This window comes from Leptonychotes weddellii, chromosome 8 (assembly GCF_054177405.1).
Source record: "Leptonychotes weddellii isolate Sample4059 chromosome 8, ASM5417740v2, whole genome shotgun sequence".
Classification (NCBI taxonomy): Eukaryota; Metazoa; Chordata; class Mammalia; order Carnivora; family Phocidae; genus Leptonychotes; species Leptonychotes weddellii.
In genome coordinates, this window is record NC_138376.1 from 121,274,131 (window position 1) to 121,288,699 (window position 14,569).

The window sequence follows — 14,569 nt, forward strand, 5'->3', positions numbered from 1 at the left end:
GTGTATGAGAAGTTGGGGCTATAAGGAGAATTAGGATGAGGAAGACACCATTTCTGCCCTTCAGGTGCTCACTGATGAGAGAGGCCGTGTAAGCAGGGTTGCAAATGGTTGTGATAGATGTTTATTATCTATTAAATGAGATAGTGGCAGCGCATGGTGGGAGCCCAGAGAAGGCAGAATACTTTATCTCGTGCTTTCTGGAACTAGGAAGAGTTTCTTCAGTTTACAGGTGCCAAAGGTGTGTGGGGTGCAAGGGCGTTGTAGAAGGGGGTGTGCCTTAGCGCATTGGCACGGAGGTGTGCAGAAGGGCTGTCTAGGCTCATTATTGAAGACGTGGCAGATGGCAGGTGTGGCATCTGAAGGTGAGCCTTGATTATTTGGGTGTTGAACCTCTGGGTTTTGAATTCTTTAGACCTCTTTGTAGCCCTTTCCCTGCCTTTTGACTTTTCGGGCAGTTTATTGGTAAGATTTCTTTTTTTTTTTTTAAAGATTTTATTTATTTATTTGAGACAGAGAGAATGAGAGACAGAGAGCACGAGAGGGAGGAGGGTCAGAGGGAGAAGCAGACTCCCCAACGAGCAGGTAGTCCGATGCGGGACTCGATCCCTGGACTCCAGGATCATGACCTGAGCCGAAGGCAGTCGCTTAACCAACTGAGCCACCCAGGCGCCCCTATTGGTAAGATTTCTGGTCAAAGAATGGGGCAGAAAGAAATATCTCTAACTGTCCTCATTCCTTTTGATACTTAACCATGACAGTTGGAAGTTGTAGCAGGGAGGAAGGCTGATTCTAGAATTACGGAATGCTTGAACAGGAAGGGGCTGTAAGGGCTCGTCATGCAATCTCTCACTTCGCATGTGAGCAGTTGTGAGGCTCACAGGTGTGAGATTGCCCACGAGCAACAAGCTCTCACACTTGAGCAGTTACTATGTGCCAAGCACTGTGTTTTGTATCTACTATGTTATTTCATACTTATGACAACGCTATGAGGTGGTTACTATTATAATCCCAACTTTTCAGAGGAGGAAGCTTAAGTGCAGAGAATTTGCAGGATCTGCCTGAGATCACACAGTAAGTGCACCCACCGTGCAGGCCAGGCTGCCTTAATTCCAGAGTCTGTGCACTTGACCCCACGCTGCTTACCAAAGAGGGCCCGATGGCTGGATAGTTGGGAGAGTTAGGCTCCACCTGCCATAGCAAGCAGTTAAACTGTTACGTAGTTGGCTGTCTCTGAATCCTCTCCTTCCTCTAATGGAAGCTTTATCAGCCACAGTTTTGGGATAATTCGCTTTTTTTATTTGTACTGAGATTTAAAAATACTGGTTATGTTTTCATTTGGATGGTTGCTCTCCTTATTTTAAACCAGAGAATTTGACAGAGGGCCCCCTGACCTGGGAGGCACTGCTAGGGGACCAGGTCTGTTTATATCCTTTTTAGGGAAGAGGAAGGAGCAGGATCACACGTGAAAAGTGAGGGTTATAAAAGCACTTTTTGAAACTTACAAAAACAAATAAGGGAGGTTTCTGGGTTAAAGATGGCACATTTCACATCTTTAATGGCTGGTTTGAGATCTTTTAAAAAGCATAGTAAGAAACCTGAGGGGGCAGAAGCCTTATTACATCTTGAAAGTTGAGGGTGATAACATGAAAATGTGATTTTTGGGAAAGGGTTTCTACCAGAGCAAGTTTTTAACCTGGAAGGTTTTTTTTTTCTTTTTAATTAAAAAAATTTTTTTTTGTGGGGGGGAGTTTTCCTAGGATTTTTTTTTTTTTTGTAAAGGACTTCCTTTTTTTTTAACTATGTTTTTTTTTTAGTAATCTCTGCACCCCATGTGGAGCTTGAACTCGCAACTGCGAGGTCAAGAGTCAATCAGTGTTCTGACTCAGCCAGCCAGGAGCTCCTTCCGAGGATTATTTTTAAAAACATATTTAAAATATTACATATATTCAGCATGTGTTTTGCCCCCTTTAGTACATTTAGGAAAAGTACTGCAGCCCCATCCTCCTCCCCAGTAATACCTTACCACGTACCCTTCTTTTTTCTGTGTGTGCTCTCCTGGTGTTCTGACTCTTCTGGTTCTGCATGTTCCTTTCCGCTACTTTCCTCCTTATGGCGTCGCCCCACCCCCTTAGGTTTTAAGCCTGCCAGTGACCCCATTGGTCCCATTGACACCATGAGGTCATTAGGGGCTCTCAATTTTGAGGGGCTGCAGGCCTCCTTGCAGAGGAAAGGTGTGGTGATGGTTCTGGTTTTCAGTTTCTTTTTGCCCCCTTCTTTTAGCTTTTATTTTGAAATAATTTCAAATTTACAAGAAAGTCTCAAGAACAGTGCAGACAAGTTCCATTTACTTTTTACTTGGATACATCAGTTTTGAACACTTTGTTACATTTACTTTTACCCACCTACCTATCTACCTACATTGTATTTTCTCAGGATCATTTGAGAGTTCCTTGCATCCACCCTGCCCCTTTACTCCTTCCTATGTGCCAGTGTGTTTCCTGGAGCATATTTCTTGGGATGAGGTTATTCTTTTACAGACCTCAGTGCTCTTCGGGTATTTAACTTGGGTGCAATACTTGAACTGCAGGCCATATTCTGATTTTGTCTACTGTCCTAATAGCATCTCTGTAGCAGTCTTCTTTCCTTCAGTGTAGGATCCCTGCCTAGGCCTTATATATGCGTTGAATTGCCCTTTTTCAGTCTGTACTGAAGAGTGGCCTTGAACTGCATGGAGCTATTTATATGTGGATTTTTTTTTGATGAACATAGTACTATAAATGTATTTTCCTTACGATTTTCTTTAAAAAAAAAAAAAAATTTTTTAAGTGGGGGCCAAGCCCAGTGTGGAGCCCAGTGTAGGGCCTGAACTCACACCCTGAGATCAAGACCTGAGCTGAGATCAAGAGTCTGACACTCAACTGACTGAGCCACCGAGGTGTCCCTCCTTACGATTTTCTTAATAACCTTTTCTTTGATTTACTTTTTGTAAGAATATGGTGTATATATACATATAACATGGAATATACAATACATATAACATACAAAATATGTGTTAATTGACTATATTATTGGTAAGGCTTCCAGTCAAGAGTAGGCTAATAGTAGTTAAGTTTTGGGAGAGTCAAAACTTGTATTTGGATTTTTGGTTCTGTGTGGGGTCAGTGCCCGTAACCCCCATGTTATTCAAGGAGTCAACTGTATATTAGTCATATTAACTTTTTTTTCTTTGAACGGTCACATTACACTAGCACCAATATATGCTTTAACTTAATTATGGCTCTGATAAAGTGGATCTTTAATAGGACCATGTCTCCAGGAAGCATGTTTGCACCAGGGACTGGTAGCCTGTGTATGAAGCACTGCAAGCACTTTTTGTCTAGAGATAGGTAAATCAGTTGTTAACATTCGTAATATTTGTACTGGCATTGTCTTTAATGCAATTTTAAAGTTGATTTTAAAAAGTTAATAAAATAGTTTGAAACAGACATGTTGGTAACCATGGCGATTGCTGGGGAAACCAGTAACTTCTCGGTTTGTCTTTCGGTGCCACTCTCACATGTCCTTGGACTTGATTATCCATGCAGATCGCATACCAAACATCTTTAGAATGGTTGTGTTTTTGAGGGAGGTATTAACTTCCCTTGAAAGGTGGGAAAACTGAGGCTTAGAGCACTGGAATAATTTACCCAGCAGTTCATGGCTAGTCGGCAGCAGGAGAGAATTATGAACTCAGGTCTACCCAATGTCAGACTTTATGCTTTTCCCTTGTAGTAGACACAGCAAGTTGGCTTCTGCTTGTTTGCAAAATCTGATAATTGGTAGTGGCTTCCTGCCACCGTACAGGGTGAAAGATCCTGAGGTTTACTGGACTTTAGGAAAATGAATTCTAGGATTGATTAGCAGCGTCTGTCTTCTGCACATTAGCAGAGGGGTGGGGAGTATCCGTGCCTCATAGTGATTATTGTGGAGTTACACTTTCACGTAATAATGACTATAATAAAATCTACCCCTATTAAAAGCCTGTTATGTGCCAAGGACTTAACTGCAATATCTCCAATTGTATAACAGCTCTATAGTGATACTGGTAGTGTTCTTGGTGTTCAGATGAGTTAACTGAGATGCAGAGAACTTAAGTGGTGACTCTCTTCAGCATCACACAGCTAAAAGGGATGAGGTTGAAATTTGACATATTCCCACAAAAACTTCCTTCCTTGATTTAAATCTGTATTTATATGGGAAATATACTATATTATTTCTCTTTCTTAAATAAGCCTGCTACTAAGTTGTCAGTAGTGACACATGAATATGAATGATGGTGTATACTTAGAGATGTAAATTTTAGAAATAGTTAAAGCCATGGTAATAGCTTTACAGTTTTTTTTTTTTTTTTTTTTTTGGGGGTGGTGAGAAATAACAAATCTAGGGAAAATAGAAATATATACCATTACTATTTTGATATTCCCTTTAGATCTAATCTGCTCTTGAAATAAAAAATATATATACACTTTGGTTTATTCATAAAATTATTACATTTGCTAAATTAAATTTAAGAGTATGGTTCAGACAGTAATTTACACATTGAATTGACTTAGCAAGTTGCTGAGCTTGGGGGATTAGGCAAATAATAGGTTTTGCCAGTTTATAAAAATCCACCCCAAATTGGGGAACCTAGATAGTCTTATTTTCTGGACCTATTCTGTGGTATCTAGATGATAGCTATAAATGGGCTTAATATTTGTCTTCTCACTTCATCATTCCTGTTCCTGTGGGACAGTCCAGTTGGGGAGACAGACATTTATCAAATAGTCACACAAATAAATATTCTGGGTAGGCTTTACTGAGTGCCGTGAAGGAAAAGCACAGGGTTTTCTGAGTTCTGCAGGAGCATAGAGCTCCTTCTACGTGGACGGAACAGTGTAGTTGAAAGTCCAGTGGTGGGAAAGCATATGGTTTTTCTAAAGCCCCATAGAGGCCAGTATGGTCGGAGAGGGAGATTTCCTTTTGGCAGGGATGGTTGGTCCAGCTGACTGGATTTGGTGAAGGATGGCTGTGGTGGGAGAGGAAGGAGTCAGAATGCATCCCTGGATTCTAACTTGTCCATCTGGGTAGGGGTCTTTTTCACGGAGATCAGAAACAGGTGGGGAGTATCCTACACATCCAGGCAGGAATGTTGGGTGGCAGTTGGGTGTAGAGCTCTGGGGCTCAGGGAACCAGCCAAGGGAGACATATTTGGGGGACGCAGACATGAGGAGGTAATGGAAGCTATGGCTTATGTGAACTTGTGAAAAGTGAAGCATTGTCTGCAGTGATGCATGATTATTTACCTCTTGCACCTATTGACTGTCAAGAAGCCTACATTCCAATTAGAGTCCTATTGTTTAACTGGCCACGTGGTGTTAAGCATGTCATTGCTTTTTCCGTTCAACAAATGTTAATGATGCCAGGCATTGTGCTAAGTGCTAGGTACACAGAGATGAATAAAACAAAATTTTTACCTTTAATTAACAGTATGCTGGGAGACAAGAATATAAATAATTGAGTGATTTCACTCTGACTTCAATTTGCTAATTTGTTAAGACAAAAAGAAAAAAAAAAAAAAGATTTAGGAAGCTCTTACTGTGTGATAAATCCTGTGGTGGTACCTCATTTAATCCCCTAGCAACAAAAGCTGTGAACATGACTGTACTCTATTAAAACGTGAGCCTAAGTTACGCAGCTAGTAAGTTGTATAGGAAGGATTCACACCCAGGTTTGTCTGACTCTAAACTCCCTCCCTTTCCCTTATACCTTATTGTCTAGAATTCTAAGTGTTTTTCTAAACCGTGGACTGTTTATTTTATATGAAAAAGATGGAGGAATTTGAAGCAGGGAAGAGGTTGTCACCCAAGGTAGATATCTGTGTTTGCATAGTAAGTGTAGTAAGTGAATCGGCAGAGTGCTTTGCATCAGTGGAAAGGATTTTCCCAAGGTTCCTCTTGCTCCAAGAATGCTGATGCCTGGATTTATGTCAGTCTTTATGAATGGCACTAGTGGTTAGCTAAAGGCTCTGTCCTCTTCCTTGACCTCTTCAATATTTTTGTGAGTGACATGGGCAAAGACATGAATGAAATGGCATGCTGATTTAATTGGTGGTTGAAGTCAAGAAAGGAGATACAGTTAATATGTTAGATGTCAGGGTAGAACAGTGACCAGAAATAAGCAAAATGAAAATAAGCAGAGATACAGACCAACTTCTACCTCTAGAGTCAATAACCAGCTGAATCATGGAAGAAGAGAGGGAAGTGGGGTTTCGTTGTGGCTCATGAGATGGATCAGGAATATGACGGGGCTGCCGGACAAGTATGAAGACCCAGGGCCACATGGATACCAATGTAGGCTTTGTTCGCCCCGTAAGATTTTTTGTGTTAAGGGGACTAAGAATTGGCATATTCTGCTAAGAGAAAGGAAATAGATATGGCTGTCTTCAAATATTCTGCAAAAGGACCTAAGTGAAACCAATGGACATAAATTTCAAGGTACAGATTTTTGTTACATAGGAGGAAGGAATTCATAACATTTCATGGTTGTAGAACTTAGGGGGTTCACACATACATCACCTATGAACCAGTGAGGTTCTTTTCTGTCCTAAGCTTCGTTGTTTCATTGCTGAATCCTTTATCCAGAGAATTTTAGGAATTGTGATCAAATGGAAATGTGTTAAAGTGCTTTGGAAATTCATGGTAGATGTTGGTCATTATTTGATAATGCAGGTCAGGAGGTCTTTGGATGGGTTTCTAGAGGACATTTCATTGGCCTCTGACACTATATGTTAATTTTGGATGTACGTACATGATGGATGCATTTTTTAAAGTATGTCTAAGGGTTAATAATCACAGCTTCTGAATGTTGCTTTTTATTGGTAGTTTATGGAAGTCACTTTATACGTATGTAACAACATATTAATATTTTATGGCTAATCTTCTGAAAAATGAAAATCCAGGTATTTTCAATTTAGAATATAGTTAGGAAAAAATACTGTGTCTTCAACTCCTGTCCCATTTAAGGATAATATATATGTGACAAATTTATTTATTTAAAATTACACATCAAGGGGTGCCTGGGTGGCTCAGTTGATTAAGCATCTGCCTTCTGCTCAGGTCATGATCCCAAGGACCTGGGATCGAGTCCTGTGTCAGGCTCCCTGCTCAGAAGGGAGTCGGCTTCTTCCTCTGACCCTCCACCCCTCCGCCCCTCTCTCTCTCTCTCACTCTCTCAAATAAATAAATAAAATCTTTAAAAAAATAAAATTACACATCAAAACATGTTTCTTTCAGATAAAAACTGCACAAATAAAAATTGCCTACAATCCCATTTTTACATTTTTTTTTCCTCATCCCCTTGCCCTCCCTCTTACTCAAATTTCATTCTGTGGTTCCACAAGTAGATATGTTCTATATAACTTGCCTTAAGGAAACCCAAACCAAAAATATTGACGGTGGTTGTCTTTCCGAGCCAGTATATGAGTATTTTGGTCCCTCTCTGCTCCTCTTCCCTCACTGCAGATGGCCTCCTGGTTAGAGGGCACCGTGGTTCTTAGAGCCAACAACCAAACGGCCTTTTCTGCCTTGACTGATGGCTTAGAATCCCACTTCTTGATCTTCCCATACCATTGTCGAATGTAGCAAATATTCCTGTATTGACAGAGGGAGAACTCACGGTGTGTTGATACTCAAATTTGAAGTTCAGGTCTTCATAAATAGGTACTGTCTTGTCATTAGTACAAGTAAAAACACAATGGTTTTAGGTGCCGGGTTGCATTTTCCCTGCCTCAGTTTCGTGACCATACATGGATGCGAGCTGTAGTGCAGGGACTGTGGGCCTGAGTCAGGAAGACTTGGGTTCTGGTCTTGGCTCTACGTGAGTGCTGCAGCCCTGCGCAAGTCCCCACAACTGCCAGCCTTCAGTGTGTTACCTGGGATAACAGTGTTTCCTTGGTAGTTGGATTCTGTGGTAGTGGTGACGGTGGTAACTGAGAATCTTGGTATTTTCTGGCTTGAAGAGGAACAGGAAATGAAGGAAAAGTCTTCAGTGTCTTGCTCTTCTGTTTTTGATTTAAACCGATTTTAACGCCATTAGAAGTTGACCAGGAATGTTGTATTGTATGTTATCGTTGGCTTTACATGCGTCTTCTGCATTTATGTACAGAATCAATACAGAAATTGGTCAGTGATTTTTACTTTTTGTTTTCGAGAAGATTTTACTTGACGTTATCAGTCATCATTCCCGTGGAGTTACTGAGTCAGCACCACCTAAGTCACTTGTGCTGTGCGCTAAGTGAGGCATAAAGAAGTGCGAAGCGTAGGTGTTGCCATTTTAGACTACTTGGGAGGGAAGAAATAACACATGAAAAATGAAAAACTAGTACATGAGTCAAATGACAATACAAGGCAACTGAGAAGTCTGTTACAGGCAGTCTGTTACAGGAAAGATCTTGGGGTAGGTCCCACAGATAGTGTTTCTGGGGTGTGGTGAAGGCGGAAGCTCTGCTGTCCTTGAACCAGGACTTGAGTGAGCTTGGGTTTAGGCAGACAGAGAAGGGAAGCAGGAACATCCTCAGAATGAGGACTAGCAGCCGTCCCCTGTTTGTGAATGCTGTAAATGGGAGTGTGGGTGCGGGGATGGGAGAGGACAAGTGTGGGACAGCTGTGTCCCATCCACCCCGACCCTACAGAAAACCATAGTAATGTTTGCAGCATGCCTGGGAACAAACGGGCATTTTCAAGTTATATTTAGACATTATCACAGAAAAGTAAACATAGATGGCTTCACGATAGAACGGCCACTACTTACAGGTCACTGTGGCTGGCTCTGATCCTTATCGGCCTGATTTTCACATAGCCGTGATTCATGCACATCGCTCTTAAACATTTGACATTGTTTTGTATGTACTTTTCCATGTCTCTGTTCGACTGTGTTCGTATGTTATGGCTTGTTCACATATTCCATAATTGTTGAAGAGTTGGGTTGTTCTAGTTTTCTTTGAACAATTGGTATGTGGCTCTGAGAACTGTTACAGTTCTTACTAATTGGATTTTCACATTCATGTGAGTTAGGTATTATTTCTTCCATTTAGTGAGTGAGAAGACTAAGAAGCAACATATGCAGGGTCGTAGGGTGGTGGTAAGTGGTGAGGTAAGGGTGTGGACCCACTCTGTAGCCACGCCCGCACTTTCTTCACTGGACCGTGCTGTCTCCCGTCAGTATTAGGAATCCATAGCTGCACGCAGATTTGGATAAATTGCACCTCTGCCCCATTAGAGAGAGAGGATAACAGTTGGAACAAGATATAGTTTTTAAAGCTTTAGTTTAAAGCTCATTGCCCTGTTATCTGTCAGAGTGAAGTAGAGGTAAAAAACCTACTAGTGGGGGGCGCCTGGGTGGCTCAGTTGGTTGAGCGACTGCCTTCGGCTCAGGTCATGATCCTGGAGTCCCGGGATCGAGTCCCGCATCGGGCTCCCTGTTTGGCAGGGAGTCTGCTTCTCCCTCTGACCCTCCTCCCTCTCATGCTCTCTGTCTCTCATTCTCTCGCTCTCAAATAAATAAATAAAATCTTTAAAAAAAAAAAAAAACCCTACTAGTGGGTTAAAACCCACTAGTATAAACACTCATTTACTCACATTGGGTTTCATTATTTTTGTCATTTTATAGGTAGTGGGATATTACTTCAAAGTCCTCTTTAGTTGCTGGTAGGATAGAATATTCTCCCAAATAATGGTTCAGAATGGGAAGAGTTTCTCTGAGCTCTTATTTAATCCAGATATATAGATGTGGTTATAGATCAAGAAAATATGATAGTTCTTTCAGTGGGTTTTGCAGTGCCTTTCTTCAATTTGTGGTTTCAGGAATTGGGCTGAAAAAATTGTGAAATACTATATTCAGAAAGCAACTACCAATAAACCATCTCCTTAGCTTGATATTTAGTAGTAAATACAGTTACATAGATATCTTTATTATTTATAATAAAGTATACATATTCCAGGTATACTCTGGAAGAGTGGTAGTGAAGGAAAAAGTATAGGAAGCATCAAGTCTATCTAAAGTTGGGGCGCCTAGGTGGCTCAGTCACTTAAGCATCTGATTCTTGATCTCAGCTCTGGTCTTGATCTCAGGGTCCTGAGTTCAAGCCCCACGTTGGGCTCCACACCCAGAGTGGAGCCTACTTTAAAAAAAAGTCTATCAAATGTATACTAAAAGTATACAAGTTGTTGTTTAATTTGGATTATCTTTTTTTAAAAAATATTTATTTATTTGACAGAGACACAGCGAGAGAGGGAACACAAGCAGGGGGAGTGAGAGAGGGAGAAGCAGGCTTCCCGCTGAGCAGGGAGCCCGATGCAGGGCTTGATCCCAGCACCCTGAGATCATGACCTGAGCCAAAGGCAGACGCTTAACGACTGAGCCACCCAGATGCCCCTGTTTGGATTATCTTTTAAAAGGGTTTTTGGAGGGGTGCCTGGGTCAACTCAGGTCATGATCCCAGCATCTTGGGATCTAGCCCTGTGTCTGGCTCCCAGCTCAGCAGGGGGTCTGCTTCTCCCTCTGCCTCTGCCCCTCCCTCTGTTCATGTTCTGTCTCTCTCAAATAAATAAAATATTAAAAAATAAATAAATAAAAGGGTTGTTGGATTCTTAGGCCAGCCTTTGATAAACCTCTTTTATCTATAATATAGCCTAACTGTGCAGCCTAAATTGTCTAGAATTCATATTCAAAATATATTTAAAAAATACACATTGTTCTCTTTCTTTAGTCGTCCTAGGGATGGAAAACCTTCTGAGGATTTTGGGGGATGTAGGTAATAGTGGCAGCTTTCCAAAAGGAGATCTAGAAAAGCATGTGTGTGTGTGCATGCATGTGTGGTGTCCAGCTCACATATACATATATGCACAAAAGTTTATTTGAACAAGGGAGGAGTTATAACAAAGTCTTACCAAGAAATAAAATTGCACGAGACACTGAGTAACTAAACCTACTTTGAAAATGGATGGTACATACTGTGGCCTTCAAAGCACTTGTCTTATTTTACAGAATTGAAGCTCAAACTGTGGAATGCTATCTAGGGAGGAAAAGCATATTTGGAATAACATATTTAGAGAAGTATTTGAGGACTGTTTTAATGTGGACAATGTCTCTGATACAGCATAAATTTTATATGAGAAATGAAAATGATGGTACTTTCAAATAGATCAACCGAAGGTTAACTGAGAAACATATAGAATTGTTTGGGTTAGAAGTGAATACGAGAAGCGACTTGGCCTTTAGGTTTTTTGGAAAAGACTTAGATTTGGTTTGGCCTTTGGTTTCTCTAAAGAGGTAGTAGTGAAAAGCAGTGGTTGAGATCCTGTTCTTGTACATATTTAATGTTGAAAATAGCAAGAGCCCCCAGCAGGATGAATTTGGGGTGTAGATGAGTATTTAACACAAGGCCATAAGGAGAGAGGGTTAAAATTAAATAATTTGCGTTGTATAATTATCTGTTTTCATATCTGAAGTCTCACTGAAAGGTATTAGATGCATTTTGAGAGGTACAGATAATTTGTGTATTTCATGTTTTTGATTTTCAGAACGCTCAGGGTTAAGCTAACATTTTTGACATGGGTACAAATTAACTGAATTTTAAGTAGGACTGTGAGAGGTTATGGCAGTGATGAGACAGATATTACAAAACAATTTTAGTCACCGATAAGGTGAATTTGCTGCACTGTTATCTATAGCATTAAAATATAGACATTCCAATCATTTTTCCATCTTAAATATCTGCTTTAATTAAGCCAGTTTTGGTAGTACACTACTTAAAGTGAAATAAGTAGACCTTTCCTATGTCCTGGCTAATCCAGATTGAATGTGAAGATAGGGCTGTCTCAGGACTCCGTATTCAAAATGTAGTTTGAAATCTGATTTACTCAGCTTCTCTGTTGGCCATTCATTCACTCTGCGGATTCTGAGATCACCAGCTAAAGCCTTGATTTTCACACTTCCACAGAAAATTTTATTTTATATTTTGAAAGAAAAGTGAGGAAAATTATTACATTTTGCTTTGGTAAGGCATATGTTCTAATTTAAATCTTTCTGGGAAAACTTAGTTCTTAATACTCGATTTTTGTCTTATGACACTATATCAACATATATGTGTGTTGAATTGTGAGGTTAGGGCAGGTTGTGTAACATCAGTATGTCATTGTGAGTACAAAATTTCCTTGACTGGTGAAAGTAACACATCTAAAATTCCATGAAATTGTGAATTTTGAGCAGAACTGTTTGGCCTACACATATTTTCATTCAGGTGAGGTCAGTTCCTGGCAAATTCCTATGAATCCCTCAGAGCTGAGTTTCTCTATAGGAGGGCTTTGTTAAAGCCCATCACAGACCCATTGAGATGCTCCCTCCTCTCAGTGCCTTGTGTGTCCAGTTAGGGTATCTACTGCATGCATTCTAATCTTTGTTCAGCCTGTCTCCTTCAGTGAATTGCTATTTCTCCAGGACAGGCTGTTCATTTTCCTCCAGTGCCTGGCACACTGCACATACTAGACCTGAAGGAAGGAGGGCAAAGACTGCATGCAGCCTTGGGCTGGGGTATCAGCGGGAGGAAAGACTGCCAGTTCTTGTAGCTTCCCCAGCTTGGGTTTGGGGTCTGTGCTCCTGGCTCACCTCTCACCTCCCATTTCATGCCTTCGTTGCTTACCTTCTAACTACTGCTCTCACCTCTGTGATGAGGCTTTCCTTCCCAAACCCAGCACTTCCTTTTAGTCATCGAGTATAGAAAAGCTTTTAGCCCTTACCTCTTAGGCACCTGGCTTGCATTTGGCATGCCTAGTTTGTTGCGACCCATGAGTTCCTTCTTTTCCATGACCCCAGACTCTCTAGAATCTCTATTTTTCTGACCGTCCTTTTGGCTTCTCTGTGGCCTCCTCCTTTCCCTTCTCCCTAAAATGGTAGTATTCTCTACAATTTTGTCCTGTACCCATTGTTCTTTTTTGATGTATTCTTCCTGGATAAAGTTCTTGAGTTTTTATATGCTTCCTGTTGATTAAATCATGGAGTATTTGTTGAACATTTTATTATATGCCAGGTGTACTATTTGACTTATGTCCTGGAGATGCAGTAGTGAGTAAAAGAGAAAAATCGCCACCCTTCAGGGAGCATATACCCTCTATGTGCTGACTTTTCCCTATTTATCATTCTAGGTCAGCCCTTACTCCCCAAACATATTGGGTCCCTTCCTTCTAGATGTTTTCAGTTGGATTTCCTATAGGAACCTCACATTTCCTATGTAGGACACTGAAGGCTCCCTCTGGCACATGGGGGAGAGGGTCGAGCTGCTTCTACTTCTGCATATCTGTCTCAGTTGGTCTCTTACCATCTATTGAGCCACCACTGACTCCTGTCTTCTTCCATCGCTCAGTCTCCAAGTTGTGTTGCGTTTCCACCATTACTTGAATCTGCGCTTGCTCTCTCCCACCATGCCACCAGTTCAGGACCTCAGTTTATCTGCTGGCTGCGGCACCCGCCCTGGCTCCAGGCAGCAGCTCGAGAGCAGGCTTTCCAGAAGCTGGATCCGACTACAGCGCTCTCTGTCAAAAGCACCCAGTGGTTCACCCCAAGATGCAACCTGAAGCCTTTGAGAGGACATGCAGGGCTCACACACATACTGGCTTCTGCCTGCTTCAGCTGCTTCTCTGCAAATTCTTCCTTCATTTGGATCTGAACTCCGTATGTCTCCTCATACACATCAGGCAGTTCACCTCCCTTGAGCCTCTGCTTTCTGCTCTGTGGTACTCTGTGCCCTGTCCCTTCCCAGCTCGAGCCTGGCGCTTTCTCATTTATTCTGCTGATCTTTAAGCCTTAGAGTCTGGCATACAGTGTAGATCAATATATGGTTTTGGAAGGAAGGAAGGAAAGAGGGAGGGATCTGTTGGATGAATGCTGCAGGCTTTTGTAGCACCGTGGGGAGGGACTTCCCCCACCACTGCTTTGCTCCTTTGAAGCACGCAGGGCAAGAAAGCCCAGCAGAGGCTCTAGTTCTGGCTCTCCTGGATGGCCTTGGCCCTGAGGCCCATGGGCTGACTCACTAAATCCAAAATAAAAGTCAGAGTTTAGTTTTGAACTGGTTATGTTTGGTAAGATACTGACATAGGGAAGGTGGCTTGTGACTCATAGGCTGGGTGCCTAGTCATGTGCACTAGTGATCTTTGAAAATTTTTACCCTAGACATTCTGTATTATCTAAAATCTCCCCTTTCACTTTCTAATGAGCACTCAGATGCATTAATGTTTGATCAGAAGTTGCAGACTCAGGTCCAAATTAAAGTAGTTGTTCTAAGAATACTTTGAAGTCAAAAAGCATTGCTAACCATTCAGTATACTTTGTCTTTATGACTAGTAAGCTAAAAGGAGCTGGGTGAGATTAACTGTCATGCTCATTTCCTATATGTATAGTAGAATTTTAGATGCAGATGTTTTCTCTCTGCAAACTCTTTCCTTCTCTTGTTTACACTGGATCCCTTGTAATTGTTAAAACCTTCCTAAAAGTAAAC

At 41.3% G+C, this 14,569-nt stretch overlaps 1 protein-coding gene across 13 annotated transcripts in view; it reads left to right on the top strand.

Annotated features, from left to right (window-relative positions):
- ARID1B (AT-rich interaction domain 1B) overlaps positions 1–14,569 on the top strand; it is a 425,168-nt gene that overhangs the window by 35,256 nt on the left and 375,343 nt on the right. The gene's annotated exons all lie outside the window — the stretch shown is intronic.